Source organism: Corella eumyota, chromosome 6 (assembly GCF_963082875.1).
Source record: "Corella eumyota chromosome 6, kaCorEumy4.1, whole genome shotgun sequence".
Taxonomy (NCBI): Eukaryota; Metazoa; Chordata; class Ascidiacea; order Phlebobranchia; family Corellidae; genus Corella; species Corella eumyota.
The window spans coordinates 13,690,686-13,709,922 of record NC_137495.1 but is presented as its reverse complement, the minus strand read 5'-3'; the positions used below and the strand labels follow the sequence as shown (position 1 = coordinate 13,709,922).

Genomic DNA, 19,237 nt, shown 5'->3' with positions numbered 1-19,237 from the left:
AAATTGAAAAATACGAAGCAATAAAGTAATATACTCACAGTATTTGTTAGTTTTGAACAACCTCTAGCAATGGCCAATCCACCAACTTCTGTGATGTAACAACCCCAAATATAAAGTTCCTCAAACTTGTCAATAACCTCACCCAGTAATGTTGCAGTTTCATCCCCAATTTCAGTCCCTGATAAGTTCAACTTTATCTAAAACAAAATTTATATTTTACTTTAATTTAAAGATTACTTTAATTAAAATAACTAGGATAAAAAACAGTTTAACAAAACACTTTATAAAAATAATAATAAATAAAATTTTGAAGTAACACAAAAATGACCAATATTTAATTTTTACCAACTTGTTATATATTTAGAATATTTAAACTTTAATTAAAATTTACTTATTATCACACTTATTGTTTTAATAAAATTTTATTGTTAATTAATAAATTTTTTTTAATAAATGAGCCAAAATATTTAAATGTTTAAAATTGAATTTGTTTAATGTCACTAAAAATAATGTATTAATTGTTAAATTTAATTATTTTTGTTTATTTTAAGTTTAAAATTCTCCAAAAATTTATAAAGTAATTTTGTTTTAAATATTTCTTTAAAACTTTTAATTTTTAAATAATTTGATCCTGAGGAAATACAAAAAATAATTTTATTTAAATATAATACAATAAGCTGTAACTTAATAATGACCCATTGTTAAAGTTAATGGGCATTGTGACCGTTTTTACTTCTTGTTATAAAATTGAAAATAAAATTGTGTTTATATTTCTATAAACTAATTAAAAAAGTTTTGTTGTTACATAAAGTAATTTTAATATAAATGTTATTTAAATCTAGTGCTTGTTTAAATAATTAATCTTTAAATACCAAGCAATAAAGTAATATACTCACAGTATTTGTTAGTTTTGAACAACCTCTAGCAATGGCCAATCCACCAACTTCTGTGATGTTACAACCTCTAATACCAAGTTCCTCAAACTTGTCAATAACCTCACCCAGTAATGTTGCAGTTTCATCACCAACATAGTTCCCTGATAAGTCCAACTTTATCTAAAACAAAATTTATATTTAACTTAATTAAAATAACTAGAATAAAAAACAGTTAAACAAAACACTTTATAAAAATAATAATAAATAAAATTTTGAAGTAACACAAAAATGACCAATATTTAATTTTTACCAACTTGTTATATATTTAGAATATTTAAACGTTAATTAAAATTTACTTATTATCACACTTATTGTTTTAATAAAATTTTATTGTTAATTAATAAATTTTTTTTAATAAATAAGCCAAAATATTTAAATGTTTAAAACTGAATTTGTTTAATGTCACTAAAATAATGTATTAATTGTTAAATTTAATTATTTTTGTTTATTTTAAGTTTAAAATTCTCCAAAAGTTTATAAAGTAATTTTGTTTTAAATATTTCTTTAAAACTTTTAATTTTTAAATAATTTGATCCTGAGGAAATACAAAAAATAATTTTATTTAAATATAATACAATAAGTTGTAACTTAACAATGACCCATTGTTAAAGTTAATGGGCATTGCGACCTTTTCACTTCTTGTTATAAAATTGAAAATAAGTTTGTGTTTATATTTTTATAAACTAAATAAAAAAGTTTTGTTGTTACATAAAGCAATTTTAATAATAAATGTTATTTAAATCTAGTGCTTGTTTAAATAAAAAAATTGAAAAATACGAAGCAATAAAGTAATATACTTACAGGATGTGTTAGTTTTGAACAACCTCTAGCAATGGCCAATCCACCAACTTCTGTGATGTTACACCACCTAATACCAAGTTCCTCAAACTTGTCAATAACCTCACCCAGTAATGTTGCAGTTTCATCCCCAATTTCAGTCCCTGATAAGTTCAACTTTATCTAAAACAAAATTTATATTTTACTTTAATTTAAAGATTACTTTAATTAAAATAACTAGGATAAAAAACAGTTTAACAAAACACTTTATAAAAATAATAATAAATAAAATTTTGAAGTAACACAAAAATGACCAATATTTAATTTTTACCAACTTGTTATATATTTAGAATATTTAAACTTTAATTAAAATTTACTTATTATCACACTTATTGTTTTAATAAAATTTTATTGTTAATTAATAAATTTTTTTTAATAAATGAGCCAAAATATTTAAATGTTTAAAATTGAATTTGTTTAATGTCACTAAAAATAATGTATTAATTGTTAAATTTAATTATTTTTGTTTATTTTAAGTTTAAAATTCTCCAAAAGTTTATAAAGTAATTTTGTTTTAAATATTTCTTTAAAACTTTTAATTTTTAAATAATTTGATCCTGAGGAAATACAAAAAATAATTTTATTTAAATATAATACAATAAGCTGTAACTTAATAATGACCCATTGTTAAAGTTAATGGGCATTGTGACCGTTTTTACTTCTTGTTATAAAATTGAAAATAAAATTGTGTTTATATTTCTATAAACTAATTAAAAAAGTTTTGTTGTTACATAAAGTAATTTTAATATAAATGTTATTTAAATCTAGTGCTTGTTTAAATAATTAATCTTTATATACCAAGCAATAAAGTAATATACTCACAGTATTTGTTAGTTTTGAACAACCTCTAGCAATGGCCAATCCACCAACTTCTGTGATGTTACAACCTCTAATACCAAGTTCCTCAAACTTGTCAATAACCTCACCCAGTAATGTTGCAGTTTCATCACCAACATAGTTCCCTGATAAGTCCAACTTTATCTAAAACAAAATTTATATTTAACTTAATTAAAATAACTAGAATAAAAAACAGTTAAACAAAACACTTTATAAAAATAATAATAAATAAAATTTTGAAGTAACACAAAAATGACCAATATTTAATTTTTACCAACTTGTTATATATTTAGAATATTTAAACGTTAATTAAAATTTACTTATTATCACACTTATTGTTTTAATAAAATTTTATTGTTAATTAATAAATTTTTTTTAATAAATAAGCCAAAATATTTAAATGTTTAAAACTGAATTTGTTTAATGTCACTAAAATAATGTATTAATTGTTAAATTTAATTATTTTTGTTTATTTTAAGTTTAAAATTCTCCAAAAGTTTATAAAGTAATTTTGTTTTAAATATTTCTTTAAAACTTTTAATTTTTAAATAATTTGATCCTGAGGAAATACAAAAAATAATTTTATTTAAATATAATACAATAAGTTGTAACTTAACAATGACCCATTGTTAAAGTTAATGGGCATTGCGACCTTTTCACTTCTTGTTATAAAATTGAAAATAAGTTTGTGTTTATATTTTTATAAACTAAATAAAAAAGTTTTGTTGTTACATAAAGCAATTTTAATAATAAATGTTATTTAAATCTAGTGCTTGTTTAAATAAAAAAATTGAAAAATACGAAGCAATAAAGTAATATACTTACAGGATGTGTTAGTTTTGAACAACCTCTAGCAATGGCCAATCCACCAACTTCTGTGATGTTACACCACCTAATACCAAGTTCCTCAAACTTGTCAATAACCTCACCCAGTAATGTTGCAGCTTCATCACCGATTTTGTTCCCTCCTAAGTCCAACTTTATCTAAAACAAAATTTATATTTTACTTAATTTAAAGATTACTTTAATTAAAATAACTAGGATAAAAAACAGTTAAACAAAACACTTTATAAAAATAATAATAAATAAAATTTTGAAGTAACACAAAAATGACCAATATTTAATTTTTACCAACTTGTTATATATTTAGAATATTTAAACTTTAATTAAAATTTACTTATTATCACACTTATTGTTTTAATAAAATTTTATTGTTAATTAATAAATTTTTTTTAATAAATGAGCCAAAATATTTAAATGTTTAAAACTAAATTTGTTTAATGTCACTAAAAATAATGTATTAATTGTTAAATTTAATTATTTTCGTTTATTTTAAGTTTAAAATTCTCCAAAAGTTTATAAAGTAATTTTGTTTTAAATATTTCTTTAAAACTTTTAATTTTTAAATAATTTGATCCTGAGGAAATACAAAAAATAATTTTATTTAAATATAATACAATAAGTTGTAACTCAACAATGATCCATTGTTAAAGTTAATGGGCATTGTGACCGTTTTTACTTCTTGTAATAAAATTGAAAATAAGTTTGTGTTTATATTTCTATAAACTAAATAAAAAAGTTTTGTTGTTACATAAAGTAATTTTAATATTAAAAGTTATTTAAATCTAGTGCTTGTTTAAATAATTAATCTTTAAATACCAAGCAATAAAGTAATATACTTACAGTATTCGTTAGTTTTGAACAACCTCTAGCAATGGCCAATCCACCAACTTCTGTGATGCGACAATAACTAATATTAAGTTCCTCAAACTTGTCAATAACCTCACCCAGTAATGTTGCAGCTTCATCCCCAATTTTGTTCCATGATAAGTTCAACTTTATCTAAAACAAAATTTATATTTTACTTAATTAAAAGTTACTTTAATTAAAATAACTAGGATAAAAAACAGTTTAACAAAACACTTTATAAAAATAATAATAATAACTAAAATTTTGAAGTAACACAGAAATGAACAATTTTAATTTTTAATAACTTGTTATTTATCTGAAATATTTAAACTTCAATTAAAATTTACTTATTATCACACTTAGGGTGGAGTGATTAAACTCGAGTTAAATCGCTAAAAAGTTAACCCGCCAATTGGGGTGGTTTAAACTCAGATTAACTTAAAATTAATTAGCTACTTTATCAAAAAAAAAAATTACGGCAATAGTCTAATAGTAAAACTAGATTGGCCTAAAAGTTAATTCATAGGTAGCCTATGGAAAACAATACAACAGCAAAGCAAAGTTGTAAAATTAGTAAGTTAGTACTGGTTGTAATGGCTTTAGTCAGTCCGTAAATCGTCAGTGATGTACCGGACATATCATTGTAAGGTATTTTACATATTTTTGTTTCCTGTTAAATGCATATATAATGTGTATAGTCAGTTACAACCTAAGTTTAAATGGGCTCTGCCAAATAAATTTAGTTAAAAGATTTATAATTAACTATTTAAGTAGTATTTTAATAAGTTGTCACAGGGGCAATATATTTAACCTTTATTGTAGCTATTGAAATTAGAAATTACAAACATCCTGTCAATCCCTAACAATGGGCAGGTCACAAAGTTTAGAGAATACTTTTATGTCGTTAAAGTTGAAACCGTCCACCCTGGCTTGGCTAAACAAGGAAATGCGCGATGATGGTTTTAAGCATTTTGCTCTCGGTAAATACCTATTTTGAACAGGGTATCATATTTTCAATCTAGAAAAGCTTTGGTATTATATTCATGCGAAGTGGAAAGTAAACCTTTTATTTTAATTTTATTGATAACTATTTTTTTGAGTAACAAAATTCAAAAACATAAATAATACAATAAATAAATATGCAAACTATTAAATTTCATAAAAGTTGTTTAAACATGCTGCTCCGTAATTTTTTAAATTTTTTGTTTGCTATATTTTTATTTCAAGTTCTTTCATTTTTAAATCATGTTCTTTTATTTTCATTTCTTGGTTCTTTATTAGTAACTTTTTGGTTAGTTTATGAATTTCTTTTTTATTTTCTATTTCCTGCCTAAGTAATAACATTTTTGCCTCCCTTACGTCACCAGAATAGCTTTTTCTTTTTAAAGACTCCTTTTTTAAACTAGAACTCTTTATTGGTAATAATATTCACAATATGAAACTTAACCTGGTTATTCTTTACATGCTATAAAAATTTCTCCATTTGAAGAACATTTAGTAACAATTTGATCATGACTGGGGTGCTACCAGTAAGATCAAGAATCGGCAAGGCATCATCATCAAAACTGTTATGCAGAGAATTGATTTCATTGGGAATTAAAGTTATTATTTAAAACAAAGTTTTGCAGGTTTGTAGTAAATTTATCGTTGTGTGTAATTTGGTTTATCATAAAAATATAATTGTTACTCACAAATGACTTTCTGTGTAAAAGAGCTAATGGAATTAGGTGGTGGCCACCTCCTGTTTTTCAAATTTTTTTTTTCTGTATTAGCTGATTTGGCTTCTTTTTAATATTTTCGTATAAATTTTGTAAATTTTCTGGTGTTCTATTGCATCGTATATTGATTAAATTAATTTTTTTTGTTAAATCAACCCAAGCTTTTTTTTGCAGTTGTGGTAGAAGAATTTGTTAATTTTGAAGTTATAACTGGATAAGATTTTACCAATTCCAACAGTTCTCCTTCGCTTTGATCGTAGTTAAGAGTTCTAATTTTATTATCTATTTTATTCCTAGCTACAAAAAGATTACATAAAACACGTAAACAAACATTGTAATGCAGTCTAACTATATTAACGTAAAAATTTCTTCTTAAATTTAAATATTACTGAAAATAGTTATTTATTATTTGGTCTCGCACAGCTCAACCAGCGAATAAATGACCAGCTCCTTTATTTGTTTCAATTACTGAGATTTCAGCATCGTAAGGTGCCAGTTTCTCTTGCCTTGTTTTTAGTGCAAAATTATGAAGACAGAAAATTGCAACTATTATAATTATTAAATTGTTCAGACGTGTCCGAAGTGGAATTGTAAGGGCCTGAAACCTTTGTTTTAAAATGCCAAAAGACTGTTCAATTCTTGATCTTGTTTTTATGTGAGCTTTATTGTACTTTTTTATAGTAATGTGAAGGGATAAAGTAAAGGAGTCATTAAATATTTTTTACAGGGGTAACCATTGTCACCTAACAACAGACCAAACACAAATCAATCTTTAAAATGATCACAAATTCTGGAATTTTCAAAAAATCGGGAGTCATGAGTCGATCCTGGCCAACGCACAACAATGTTGGTTATTACTCGGTGAGCATCACAGATAGCCTAAACATTAACAAAAAAAAATCCTTTTCTGTTTCTGAACACCTCAGAAGAATCACCACCAGGTGAAACAATAAGGATATGTGTGCCATCTATTGCTCCAACTATGTTGGGAAACCCTGAAACTTGCCCGAAATCATCCATGCATGTTTGCAGAGCCAATCCACTAGGAAAAGTTACAAATAAGTGTTTGCGCGAAGCTATACACTTAGAAATCCGATGTACGATAAGGCACACCGTGCATCTATGTACCCCAACTAAGTCTCCATCACTGTGTTGCAAATTTCCTGTTGCATAAAACCTTAGGGTTACCAAAAGCTGCAACAATGCTGGAACGCCATGGCTTCTAATTTTTAAACCTAAATCTTTTTTAGTTATGTTATAAAGTTGTAAAATGCTATTTTTATTAAATCTGTAACGCTGGACTATTTCTCTTTCTATATATTTTTCAGGGGATTTGTGATATTTTTTAATCATTTTTGGGAATTTCGTAATTTGTATTTGTTATTTCAACGATTTCCAAAGTATCCATTTTAATAAAAAATTACTTAACAATCGTTTATTCCTATTGACAATATTTAAGAACAATTTGTAAAAGAAGTTTCTATAGCAGACATTTTTTTATAATAGTAATCTTAACCCTGAATAGGCTAAAGGTCTGTTTTTTCTTAACTAACAGTTACTAATCTTAACTAAGTCTAACTTAATAAAGAAAGTTAAATGTTAAATTATTACTAAAACCCTTCAAAATCACGTTTAGCCTTATTATTTACAAAAACTTAAATCTCGTGCAAAAAAGTGAACAAAACATCCTTGGTTACAGCGAAAATCAACAAAAAATTGTTGTTCGCTGTTTTGATTTGCTATAGCGATTTCAAACCGGTTTAGACCAGTTTTTAAACAAAAATCGCAAGTTAAACTAGGATTAGTTAATCCGAGTTTAACTCGACTTTAATAATACAAAAAAATAAAAAGTTAACTGAGGATTAAGTTAACTCGACTTTAATAACTCCACCCTTATTGTTTTAATAAAATTTTACTGTTAATTTATAAATCATTTTTTAATAAATAAGCCAAAATATTTAAATGTTTAAAACTGAATTTGTTGAATGTCACTAAAAAAATGTAATAATTGTTAAATTTAATTATTTTTGATTATTTTAAATCTAAATTGCTTATAAAGTTAATGAAGTAATTTTTTTAATTTCTTTAAAACTTTTAATTTTTAAATAATTTGATCCTGAGGAAATACAAAAAATAATTTTATTTAAATATAATACAATAAGTTGTAACTTAACAATGACCATTGTTAAAGTTAATGGGCATTGTGACCGTTTCTACTTCTTGTTATAAAATTGAAAATAAATTTGTGTTTATATTTTTATAAACTAAATAAAAAAGTTTTGTTATTACATAAAGTAATTTTAATAATAAATGTTATTTAAATCTAGTGCTTGTTTAAATAATTAATCTTTAAATACCAAGCAATAAAGTAATATACTCACAGTATTCGTTAGTTTTGAACAAGCTCTAGCAATGGCCAATCCACCAACTTCTGTGATGCGACAATAACTAATATCAAGTTCCTCAAACTTGTCAATAACCTCACCCAGTAATGTTACAGTTTCATCACCGATTTTGTTCCCTGATAAGTCCAACTTTATCTAAAACAAAATTTATATTTTACTTAATTTAAAGATTACTTTAATTTAATTACCTAAGAAAAAGTTTTAAAAAATGTATTTTTTATAAAATAGTAATTATGAGCATTTTGAATTAAAATAATAATTACCAACATTTTAATTCTTATTTAAAGCCAGTTTAAATAAATTTAAAATTTAGTTTTGATAACTTTAAATAATTTAAGTCCAGATATTTATATAATAATACTTTGCAATTAACCCAGGGAGTACAAAAAATTTAGGGGTAATAATAAAAATCCCCAGCAATAATATGGGGGTAAATAGTATTTTAACCCAATTTTTTAGTTTATGAAACAAATTATTTTAAGCTTTGTTTGGATCAATATTTTATGAGAGTTTTTATATGTGAAACAAATTTAAAGTTAACATCGATTTCTGTTTTCTTTGTTATAATTGTAAATAATAAGACTTGTTACGTAAACTTAAAATGTTTGTTGCTATCAACTGTGTTAATCAATACAAAAAAAAAAATTAAGGATGTAATTTTATACATTTACCCCCTCTTGTTAATTTAACCCCAGTAATTTTGTAACCTACCTTTATAGTAATATAAAGCTGCCCGCTTTATGTAGGCATACTAAATACTAAAAGTTTGAGTTTTTACATTATTTTTTATTTATTATTCTAAATTTATTTTGTATTCAGGTAAAGAATGTTAAGTTTTGCTTTCAAAAATTAATTAAAACTTTTATTTATTGAATAATGTAATTTGGAGAAAGTACAAAATGGGGAATTGTATCTCAACAATGGACCATTGTTAAACAATATGAGCATTGTTATAATTTTACTTTTTACAAAATTGCAAATTACTAATTCAAACAAAAAGTTTTATTATAACTACAGAATTATTAAAATAATATTGAATACTAATCTATAAATTTTGGTGATTTTATCTACTTTAGTGAATAAATTTCCTGTGTAAATTTAACCTGGGCATCATATTCAAAATAACGATAATGTTTTTGCTTACCTTCACTTTTAAACCTTTGAAGATACTAGGCAGTTGAGATATGTCATTTCTACCAAACTTCATCCTTAAAGAAAGGGGTTTGGTCAATTGTTCAAACAAGTAGCCAAGATGGATGTAGTCACTCGGCAACAACATTTCCTTAAACTTAAGTTTCAAATGATCAGGTAGAAGACTTAGAACAGACTGGTTGAGGTCATCATCGTTGGATTCATACAAATAACTGCTGAGTTCAATAATAGTTGATGAAGAATTAACATTTTTACACAAATCTTTAGCATATGTTCCTAGAACAGCTCGTTTCTTATCATAAGCTGTTGAAGAACCAGATTGAAATTCAGACAAATCCTTGGAACTGTAAAACCCAAACAGAAATTTTGTGACTACTTCCCATCGACTAGTGGAAAACTTAGGAACACATTTTTGAAATTTATCCAGACCTGCCCATAAGAATAAATACATGGCAGCAAACAGTTCTTGCCAGGTGAGATGACTAAAGTTGCTTCGTTTGTCTCCTTCTAATATCTTGACTTTCATGTTTGAAGAATCATAAACAAAAGTGTCAAGAAATGTTTTAAGCATTTTTTCGGTAATTCCAGCTTTTTTAATGTCTTTTTGATCAAAAATAATTTTTTTCTTCTCAAACCCATTCCAGGCAAGATAAGCTAGACATTTAAATTCGTTCTCAGAAACTTTTGTGTTGTCAGGAAAATGATCTGACCTCATATAATGCAATAAAGAAGCAAGCATAACATTTGTCATAGTTTTTAGATTAACCTCTGAACCAGACAAAATTGCTTGATTGATGCAGTGCATGGATAGGATACAGTTGACAGGAACATAATTGTAAGCATCAATATCTGGATGATCTTGTAAGAAGGTTAAGACTTTAGGTGAATTTTCCCCACATATTTGCACGCAAATGTTTTCTTGTGCTTGCTTATTGAAACCAAGTAGTTTTAACACTAAGATAGGTCTGCAAGAAGGATGCCACTCATACATTTGTCTTGGTCGAGAAGTAATAAACTTATAAGCATTGGGAAATAACTTTCCAGTAAAAATGTTTTTTAGAAAATCTTCAGCATAGCCATTTGTAGAAACCAAGTTTTTGGGTGCTTTCCCTAAGGTAGTACTATCAGCTTCATCGAGTCCATCAAAGATGAGGATAGTGTCAGAACTGTTTTTAATGCAATTAAATGATTCTACATCAGTAGACGCTGGTTGATTCCAATCTATAGATGAATTTGCAACAAGAAACCTAAAAATTGACATTTCCCTACGAAAATCAACTGATCGCAAAATAATGCTGAATATAAATTTTATATTCTGAAGAAAGTCGCTATTTTCAGAAAAAATTTCCTGAATCAGAATTTTAATAAAAGTTGATTTACCAGTCCCTGCGTGCCCAACAAGTGCCACGACTTTAGAATGTATTTTAATAAAGTCGCTTTTTTTCTTGTCTAATTCAAGTTGTTTAGCTTCATTTTTTGTCGTTTTATTGAATTTTTGTTCAGCTGCTGCTTTAGCATTTCTTTTTGCTAATTCAAATACCCCATTCACCTTAATCTTTGTACCAGAGTGATAGCCAGGTTGAGTTAACTTGGACATTCTTTCAAATTGTTCTTTTCTGGTATGAAAGTGATCAACTGAATCTAAATCTTTAACATCAGTTGAAGAATATTCAGCAAGTTCTAACTCAACAAATTCTAATTGTTTGTCTAACTGGACAGGAGAGCAAAATTCATTGGCAAAACTTCTAGCTTGCTCAAAACACTTTGTGGAAAGTTGTTCACATAAAGAATTATCTAAAATAATAAAGTCTCAAATTATTATTTGTTTTTTATATTTGATAAAATATTTATTGTCAACAGTACATATATTAATGCAAAAATATATTTTTTTAAATAATAAATTGTAAAACCTAACTAATAATGCTATAATGGAATTATATAACAGGTAATAAATGTCATAAAGGCAATCATAAATATTTACATTTACTTTTTTTTGATTAAGAGCGCTACAGCATAAGATCACTGGGAATCGAACCCAGGAGCTGGTGTATGGTAAGAAAGTGTTTGGACCACTACCATACACAAACAAACCGATGATAAATACTCGAAGCCGATTTTTTCCTAAATGCGTCACTCTTATTTTAGTAGTGCTGATTTTTTTGTCAGCATAGCAGGGAGGTAATTAAGTCACTATTACTATGTAACAAATAACGTAAGCTGGCAACCATAAAAGTTAATTGCTGTGTAACAATAACTTTAAAAAATAAGTCAACTGATAAAAAAAGATGTCAACAACACAATAATTTATCACTCTATATAACACATTTAATAATGCATATATCCAATATTTATTTGTTGAAAAATAGGCATAGATAATATTTAGTGACACAAGATATTCACAAATAACTTGAGTAGAATCGCTCGTTGATACAGCAGCCTGCGAGACAGTTTGCAAGGTGAAAAACTTCCGCAAAAAAAAAATTTTAAATTCTTGTTGTTTCAAGTATGAATTGCTAGGTCGCATAAACCGGAGTATCGTTTGACTAGCAACCATATATAATAACCAGTATTATTCTTGTTTTTTCATTGTTATTCTTTATGGCCCAAGGCGCTGTAAATTATAAGCATTTGAAGAGTGTGCTCCTAAAGCAAAACAACTTAACTGAAGATAGAGATCAGAAAAAAGTGCGACAAGCAAAACCCAAAACCAATAAGAGTTCGGAGCAGTTTAAACCAAAAACTTGAAAAGGGGTTTTAAACCTTAAAGTAAAAAACAATTTGTGGCAGCAAGTGTTTCTTTATTTGAAATTCTGTTTAAACTTGCAACAATAGACTTAATAGGGCTGATACACCCGTCTAGTTACAAGGAACACAAGTACATCTTGACACCTAAAGATTACGCAACATGGTACTCAGGAGAGTTGTTGATTAAAATCCACTGAAAGAGTTGCTGAAGCTTTAGTAAATACGTAGTGTAGACTTGACATACCTAAAGAGTTATTAAGTGACATGGAAACCAAAGTTTTTTCGAAATGCATGAAAAAACAGAATCCTTATCATTCCATGAGCCATAACCTTGTGGAGAGATTTAATGGTTTGGTAAAGTCCATGCTAAAGCGACTTTGTTGTAGAAGTCAAACAAATGGCATCGTTAAATTTTACACATTACCTTTCGCATTTCAGGAGGTGCTGCAAGAGTTTACTGGGTTTTATCGTTTGAGCAGCTGTATGAAAGAAAGGTGCGGGGGCCAATGCACATCTTAAAAAAAGTTGTGGACCCACACTGTTTTAGAGCTGGAAGTTAGGAACAAGAAAGGCCATAAAGATTGCGCTACAAAAATACTTTGATTGCAAAACAAAACAACGATTTGTGAATTGGTTCTGGTGTTGTTACCTACATTAATAAATTATTGAATCAAAGTTTTTAGGTAGTTAGGAAAGTTGGTAGTAGTGATTATAAACTGGACATCAATGAATAAAACAAAATTATTTTAGGTAAATTTGCCTTAAAATATCTAAACAAAAAAGATGCTTTTAAAGTAGAAGATTGGCAAAGTGTCTTGGCTAATTTCACTGCCATAGGACAATATAGAAACAAAATGAACTATAATAGCCTGTTGTTGAGGAACAGTTACCAGAGTTAAAAGCAACAAAGTGTGATAACGGGGTACAGAGAACTGTGTGAAGCACAAAATAAATTTGATTTCGGATCCAGTCTAAACCTTGTTCAATACTAAATGGGTTTTGATTTAAATTAAAGCTGATTTGAGTTTAATTTAAAGATCTAAATTGCCATTTGAGATGCTAGTAGTGATCATAAAAAAAAAAAGAAATGATTCCAACTTGTATAAACTTAAAAAAATTAAATAAAGTGACAATGTTTGATCCTGAACCTATGGTGACAGCGGAGAAAATATTTCAAGAATTATCGGAAGATAAATATTTAATGAAATTGGATATAACAAATGGTTACTGGCAAGTACCATTGCAAATAAAATATATTTACAAGACAACCAGCCCTTTGTGATGCCTGAAGACACCATTTGGGAAGCTAATTTTAGATGCAACCTTTGTTCAAAACAAATTAAGTAAAAATCATGCAGGAGTGCTAAAGAAACTGTTTTAGTGTTTAAGCCAAGCCATCGTCAACTTTCTAGAACAAGGAAATTATGTGCAAACTAATACTAAAATCTCCTGACCGTTTGTGCTACAAACGAATGCGTCTAGGTGCAATGTTACTTTATAAAGAGCAGCATTTTTATGTCAGTTTTGCGAGCAAAAACTTGCAATCGCTGAGACTAAATATTCGATGATTTAATGGGATTGTTTAGACGTGATTTTGTACATTAAAAAATAAAAAGATAACTGTCTGGGGTAGAATTTACACTGGCGTTGGACAACTAGCCCTTGGTTTTTATTAAGCATGCTAAATTAATTAACAACCATGTTATCAGATGGGAAAAATTTTTACAGAGTAAACATATTAAGTACAAGTATATAAAGGGTTCTGTTAATGTTGAAACAGACTACATGAAACTTTTTTTATTAATTATATTTTCGTGTAAATATCAATTTGTGTTGTTGCTCAAAATCTTAAAATATTAAACTAACTTACGGTCCCAAATATTTATTTTTAAACATGACAGATGTGCGATAATGTTAAATAAGAGTTACGATTATTTTGTAAATTTACCTTCATTTTGTCTTCTTCTTGGTTCTGGATTAACCTCACGTGAAACTGAAGTTTGTATTTCTATAGATTTTCCCTTTAACTAAAAAATATAATTTAATAAATACCATAAACAATATTAATCTTGGTCCTTCAAGGTTAATAGAATAACATTTTATTGACAACTTTAAAGTTAAAACCTGATTTGGAGCAGGAGATCTTGGTTGTTCATTTTCATTTGAAGTAGAACCTTTAATGTAAATAAAATTAAGTTAAAATACAGTGCTATGTTATATTAAAGATGCCAAAGTATAAGCTCATACAATAAAAATAAATTTGTTTGGATAATTGCTTAAACTTACGCTCATTCTGCCTTCTTCTTGGTACTGGAAACTCTTTTTTGTAAGTTTTCCCCGGGGTTTGTGACTTTCCAAAATGTTTCTTTAAAACAAAAATGATTTAAAAGTTAATTAAATTTATTATCAAAATTAATTATTTAAAAATATTTAACTTTATAAATTCAAAGTTTAAATATTTAAACAATCTTTAAAAGTAAATATTTAAACAATCTTTAAACTCCATCCTTTAACATAAATATAACAACATTTTATTAATAACTTTAAAGTTAAAACCTGATTTGAAGCAGAGGATCTCAGCTGTACATTTTCACTAAAAGTGGAACCTATAATTTAAATGCTTAAATTAATATGATGTTAATTTTTAAAATCAAGCTCTAAGTACAACAAAAGAAATTAAACAAACTAAATGCAAATGCCTTGATTGCTTGCGCTTTAAAGACCAAAGTGTTAATTGCTTGAAATATGTTTAACAATATATTTAACATAGCATGCATGTATTTTTAAGGTGATGAACTTTAATGTTGTTTTTCCATAAATTCATACTTTAAATAAAAAAAAGTTTTATGAAGAAATTATATGTGGGATTTGTGTCATATTGCTTTTTGTTTATTAAAAGATTATGTTAGTAAAGTAGTGAAAATTTTTAATCTAGAAGGGGGTATTGTTCTGTTAGTTGGACTATAAAAGATTTAGTGACCATGTCATAATATAAATTTTAAATGAGTGTTAATTGGTTGGTTCTTTGTGATATTTTATATAAATTTTGAGTTGAGTAAAAACATATGATTTTTGAGTAAAGAATTGCGCTAAGTTACTTTCAGCGTGTTTTAATATAAAAACATTAGCATAAAAAATTCTATTTAAAAAAGCTAAACAACAACTTTTTTTCGTAAATTTACCCTCATTTTGTCTTTTTCTTGGTTTTGAAATATCTTTTTTACATTTTTTTGCTGGAGTTGGTGATTCTTCAGGTTGTTCCTTTAAAACAAAACTTGTCATTCACTTAAAACTAATTATTTTAAAATTATAAGTAATTAAGTTTTTGAGTGACGTTAATACTATAAAAAATATTTAAACATTATTCATTAACGTGAATAAAACAAAATATAAAAACAACTTAAAGTCAAAACCTGATTTGAAGCGGAGGATCTCGGATGTACATTTTCATAAGAAGTTGAACCTTTTATAGAAAATAATAAAATTGATATAGCGATAATTTTAAAACTTTTTGCAAAATGATAAAAACAAAACTTAAAATAAATATTTAAAAATACATTGATAAAATAAAGAACTAAATGCTAATGCCTCTTTCAATATTTTGGTCATTTCAATATTTTCCATTAATCAACTGCTTTACTGTATATTAATAAAAGCGTTTGAACATTATTTTATTATTTTATAAATTTTACGTAAAAGTGGCTTAAAGAAAAATCAGTTTAAACTTTAAATAATAATTGTTCAGAATGATATATATGTGTTTAATTTAATGTTATTTTAACAAGGTGCTGTTTAAATTTATTATAAAATCATAAAAGATAAAAATTTAATTTAATCCATCTTAAAGTGCAATTTTGTTGGTGACAACTGTGTTATATTTTATATTTTGTGATTTTTATTCTATTTAAAAAAGATTGGCAGCGTGGTGTAGTGGTCAGAACATTTCCTACACTACATGAGGTTCTGGGTTCAATCCCTAATGCTTTCATGCTGTGGCGCCCTTAAGTAAGCCGCTATAAACAATACAAACTTCTACTAAGCCCCAAAAAAGCAATCAGCAGGTAAATTATTAGGCAATTATAACCAATATTATTTCTCTATTAACTCGTGACTAGGTTGGAGTAACTGATGCTACTCTCTGTTTCGGTTGTGAAGTCAACCTTCCCACATCAACAATAAAGATATATACAAAAGAAAAATTGTTATTGTAAAATATATGCATTGAATTGATATGTTACAGTATTGCTTGGAGCATCTTATTTAAAAACTTTTTGACATGGAAACAGCAGGAATTAAACACAGGACTCTATGATGTCATACCAGTGGTTATATTATTAGGTGTTGTTGCCTAAGGTCTCAGGTTTAATATCAACTGCATCTATCTTAAAGTGTTATTTTGTTGGTGCAAAAATGAGTCACTTTTGCTATTACTTAATACATAAGCAGATTAAAATTACCAAACCTAATAAAGACATTTACATTCGATGCAAGATTAGACTGTGAAGTCAGTCTACTTATATCAAAGATAAACATATACCAAAACACTTCCATATTATAAACAAGATTTAAACTTACCTTCATTTTGTCTTCTTCTTGGTTCTGGAACAACCTCATGATTTGAAGCAGAGGATCTTGGTTGTACATTTTCATTAGAAGTAAAACCTTTTAAAGTAAATAATATTGGATTAAAAAAGTGTTTTTTACAGGTGGTATTTTTTTGCAATAATATAATACATCTATATATATATATGGATTTCTAAATTTTGTGCATTCCATTACGGAATAACTACAATTAATTGGGGCTCGAGTTTTTGCCTATAGCTGGGATATATGTTACCATCGAATTTCAAAAACGAGGTCTTCCACATAGTCACATTTTGCTTATACTCGATGAACAAGATAGATCAAGAACATGTGACGATGTCAATAATGTGATTTCTGCAGAACTTCCTCCAGATCCCAATTCTTTTTCTAATGAATCTTGTGAGCAAAAACAAACTGAACGTTTGCAAAATATAGTTTTGCAAAATATGATTCATGGCCCATGTGGCTCTATTAGAACCAAGAATTTGGACAACAGGTTGAATACAAAAGGCAAATCATTCATTTACCAAATCAGGAACTAATATATTTTAAAGAGGGCAATGAGAAGGAAACTGTAGAAAAAGGGCCAAAAGCTACAGAATTAGTCATGTTTTTTGAATAAAATAAAATAAATTCTAATACTTCTATTACATACTGCAATTTCCCAGAATACTTTACTTATACCAAAAATGTTTGGACAAAAAAAAAAATCGTTCTTCAACCATAGGCAGAATATATACTATCCACCAACTCGCAAGGGCAAATTTATTTTTAATCAAATTTTATAAAAAAAATATTATTAGTATATAAGGAGGACTGATAAGAGCAATTTTCCAAAAAAAATATTTTATATAGGCCAAGGTAAAATTGGACTGGTCCTAGTAGATAACTGTACAACATAAGTGCCACACGAAGTGTGGCGGGTCCACTAGTTTAATATACATAAAGATCCCAATAATCTGTTAATCGTTAATTAACAAAGTTAACTTTGAAAATTGATATTAAACTTATTAATCTCCATTGCATTACGCTTTTTTTAATATAAGTTCATTAATCTAATTTTTTTACTAGTAAACCATGCTAAGATAGGGGAGGAATATATGCAAAATATTGTCGTTTATCGGGTTTAAACAGTGCCATTTTTTAAACAATGTAACGGTGTATGTAACTGCCAACTGGTTGCTGTTATCTGACCTCCATGCCAGCTTTAAATATTTTTAAACTTACATAAACTAAGGGCTAAATTATTGTATTTTTAAAAATAGGATTGTTTTTTGTTTGTTTTAATTAAATTTTAAGTTAATGGTTATCAATAACTAAGCAGTGATAACAAGTTAGTATGTTGTGTAACAAATAACCATTCAACAAAGTTACTTTTTAGGTTAGCTGTGCCCACCTATAATTACATTAAAACCTGAGAAGTTAGTTTCAAATGATAATAAATATTTTACAACAACCAACATTTGTTTATGTTAATAATAAGATTAGTGACAATTAAACATTATAATCATTATTAAAAGTTGACTTTACAGCCTAATTCTACAGTAACTTTACCCAAACTAAATCAGTGTTTAGAATTATATAATGTTATTGTCCAGATGATATATTTATATTATCATAGACAGACCATAGACAAGCAAGGATCTTAAAAAAATATTAGAAACACTTTCATAAAATAAACAAGAATAAAACTTACCTTCATTTTGTCTTCTTCTTGATTCTGGATCAACCTCATGTGGATCTGGAGTTTGTGATTCTTCAGGTTGTTCCTAAAAAAGAATAAGAACTTGGTTTGAAAAACTACAAGCATTTCTAATGATTAACAGTCATATTAATTGTTAAACAAGGTCTTATGACCCAATCAATATCAGTTTTTAAACTGGGTCCTTTAGTATAAATATAACAACATTTGGATCACATATTTTGTCCAGCTCTAAACAAAATAATGTGCCGTTTACCATAGGAGAGAATTCTCTCAAACCGTAATCTGTAGGAAAGAATTTAGGAGGGCCGTAGTGTAATTATGTTTTGTGTTGAATTTTCATATGTTTTTTCTACTTGTAAAAGTGTAACTATTCAACATAAAATGCTATAAATAATATAAATTACTACATTCTAGTGTAATATAGTTTAATTAAACAGTTGTAAGTTCGATTAAGTCTCAAATTAGGCAGTGCGCTTGTTGCTAATTAGTAGCCAACTAAGAGAAAACAACATTCCGTTAACCATAGCAAAGAATTCTGACGAACATTCTCCATACGTAAGAATTCTCCAGCATTGTAAATCAGATGAGGGAATTTAAGAGAGTCGTAGTGTAATTGTGTTTTGTCTAGAA

The 19,237-nt window shown here is 26.9% G+C and overlaps 1 long non-coding RNA gene across 1 annotated transcript; it reads right to left on the bottom strand.

Moving 5' to 3' along the window:
• Positions 1-14,262: 14,262 nt before the first annotated feature.
• On the bottom strand, positions 14,263-14,649 carry LOC145755642 (uncharacterized). The gene is made up of 3 exons (XR_014284226.1): positions 14,605-14,649; positions 14,443-14,492; positions 14,263-14,345 (listed from the first exon to the last, which is right to left on the bottom strand). It is a non-coding gene; the product is annotated as an uncharacterized LOC145755642 (long non-coding RNA).
• Between the last annotated feature and the right edge of the window lie 4,588 nt (positions 14,650-19,237).